Below are 2,991 nucleotides of genomic sequence, written 5' to 3'. Positions count from 1 at the left end.
CGCTGGCCGAAATCGCCACCTCGGACCTCAAGAGCCAGACCATGGGTCAAGGTTGCCAGCCGACGCCGCTTTCATCCGCCACCCCCGCCTCCACCCCGCACAGCGCTGCCTACTCGCCCTCCTCCCTCCTGGGGAGGCATATTTATTACACCTCACCTTTTTATAGCAATTATACAAACTATGGGAACTTTAACGCTCTGCAGAGCCAGGGAATCCTGAGATACAACTCCGCAGCAGCAGTGGCTTCAAACGAGGGACTCAGTCAGACTGTCCTAAATGCCAGCTCTGTCCACAAGCAGAGCAGTGACTCTTTGAAAACGATCACTAACCAGCTAGAACAACATTACAGGCCCTCTAGTTATGACTCTAAGAAAGGTAGGTGACTCCTTTTTGACGCTTTCTCCTCCTTCTCCCCAGCCCTCCTTCCCCAACGGGTACAAGTCCTTTATACACTGTAAATACTGAAACCTCCCCTGGAGAAAACAGCGAGAGCACTGTCACCGCTGCCACCGCCGGGTGAAGATGGGCGATGGTATAATCTGGGGATTAAAAACGGCATGTCGCTGTCGTATCGATACCTGCCTCTAAGAAACGATAGAGGAAATGTAAGAAGATGACTTTCAGATCAGTCTCACAGGCTGCAGATGCAGCTTTTAAAAGTCATTTTTAAAACTACACACAAAGATAACCAGAGAGCACTAGTGTCACTGCCTGTAGTTTTTTTCTTTCTTTTTGACAAACTGGTTTTGCTCTCTTTGTTTCCAGCATTCTCACGGGCTTTTTGCAGCTTTGGGTTCAGCTAATCGCTGACCTTGGACGTGAAATTACGTGCAGCGTGACATTTTTAACTATTTTATTTTTTTTTCTCGAAAAAGTTTTGCACTAATATAATTGTCAGTTTATTCTAACAAAATACTCGAGATACGGGCAATTATAAAATATTCGCCAGCCTTTTAAACGACTCAGCTATGAATTCTGCACGAATGAGGATTGGGACCTACACAAACTGTATAATCTAGTTAGCTGGCTGTGTCCTGTGACTAACTGACGGTTATATTTTGACAGATCCCACTGAAGTCTGCACAGTAGGAGTACAACCGTACCTATAGAAGTGCAATCACACAGCAATGCAAGTAAGTGAGAACATTTTCTGTTACACTGATCATTTGGCATCAGGTCTGAAGACACGCTGCACAGTTCTAGACTTGTTTAACGTTAATTTCTTGCTTCATTACTTAAGAATCTGATTACGAAGTAAGACACTAAAACTGTTTATACTCTTTTTTTTTTTTTTTTTTTTTAAGCCTCTCATTACGGCTTTTCTTTCTCGGGTTTATCTTAATTTCAAAGTCAGGTCAGACATCTCCCTTACCTTGGGAACTCTTTGCTTGTGTAAAGCAAAGCCATAAGGACTATTTAAATGTTACGGAAAGCAAGCTTTAGAAGAAATGTATTTTGAAGGTATTGTTCTTTAAAAACAAAGTGCTTGTGCTAGCGTGGCAGTGCTAAAATTGTACATTCTGAGAGAGGCTTCATGCAGTGACCGTGTATTTAAAAGAAAAAAGGACAATTATTAGAGATCGACATGTGTCTTCAGCAGGGTATGTTATCTGTGAATTGCTTCTTGCTTAGCTAGCAATGGCACTCTTAATTCCTCCACTGCTGAGGGCTAAATAAACAACAAAAAAATCTCCTTGCCGATATTTTTTCAACTAATTCTTCTGTTGGAAGAAATTAGACGAGTAAGATTTTTGCCTTACTTCCTTTCCCCCCACCCAGTTTAATGATAGTGTGTAATTGAAGGATTTTTGGATGATGTGGTTTTTTCCTTGGTCCACAGGTAGGTGTCACAATTGCTTTGAAAAAAGTCAGCAAGCCATCATCTCTCCCCGAGCTAATATATATAACAAATCTCTAAATCCGGATCACATCTTGTGCCACTGTATAAAAGAAGACCACAGAGCACTATTAAATCTTCAGACTCTAATTATTAAACGATAATTTTGTTGGACATACGTGAGTTTGCTGGTATAGTATAGTTTCCCCAATGTATGTGTGACTTTTGAAAACAGATCTGTTTTTCTCAGGATATCTTGAATTGATCACTTCATTGCCACGGTATATATTCGATAGGTGTGATAGGATTTATTGTAAAATTTATTTGTAAAAGATGTATACAGTAGAGATAATAAAGACGTGATTGGAGAACTCGAGTCTTTACAAAGTGGAAACAAATTTGATATTTATTTTTGTAATGACATAAAGCTTCTAGTAATTTATGCAAGTTGTATTGCAATGGAATCTGAACTTTTTGTAAATAAATTTTGCCTGGTTTTTATTTGAAACGTTGATGGTTACACAATCTTTGGTTGTTTAACGAGAATTCTTTACTAATTTATATCTCTAATTGTAAATAAAAACAGACTAGTCTGCAACAATATGGTGGTTTTCGTTCATTTTCCCCAAAATAATAATCTATTATTTAGAAAATAACTAAAGTTGTAATTTCACTAGTAGAGCTTAGACCATAAAACGAGTAAGCAATTTAAATATGTTGCAAAGATATGCTTTCCATAAATTAATTCCTTCTGGGCTGTTCCGTTAAACTTAAACTTTAAATACACACATGTGTGCAAATGCGTATTTGTATATATACATACATGTGTGTAGAGGGAGTGATGTGAATACATGCATGTTTCTTATAAACTATTTATGTTGGGTGTGAAGTAGCTCTTTAATTTAGTGTTCTTTAAATCCACCATTTCTAGTGTGTGTGGGGGAAGAATCATTATCAGCTACCGCTTATTTCTACTTTCTTTGTTTCTGCCTCTGGCTAAAATACGCAAAGAAAAAAAAAAAAAAGAATATAAACCAGTCACATTCCTGTTTTTTTTTTTTTTTAAATGATTTATCCTCTTTTTCTTTATATCAGTAAACCACATCTTTACAGTCACATTGGAAATCCACTTTGATTAGGCTTATAAAATCAAC

At 37.9% G+C, this 2,991-nt stretch overlaps 1 long non-coding RNA gene across 1 annotated transcript; it reads left to right on the top strand.

Annotated features, from left to right (window-relative positions):
* Nucleotides 1–8: 8 nt before the first annotated feature.
* On the top strand, nucleotides 9–2,417 carry LOC104463816. Its single transcript, XR_727571.1, has 3 exons — nucleotides 9–375; nucleotides 1,066–1,133; nucleotides 1,841–2,417. It is a non-coding gene; the product is annotated as an uncharacterized LOC104463816 (long non-coding RNA).
* Nucleotides 2,418–2,991: the final 574 nt, after the last annotated feature.

This window comes from Pterocles gutturalis, unplaced genomic scaffold (genome assembly GCF_000699245.1).
Source record: "Pterocles gutturalis isolate BGI_N339 unplaced genomic scaffold, ASM69924v1 scaffold42436, whole genome shotgun sequence".
NCBI classification, from domain to species: domain Eukaryota; kingdom Metazoa; phylum Chordata; class Aves; order Pterocliformes; family Pteroclidae; genus Pterocles; species Pterocles gutturalis.
The sequence above is the reverse complement of the archived record's forward strand: the minus strand, read 5'-3'. Positions and strand labels throughout refer to the sequence as shown.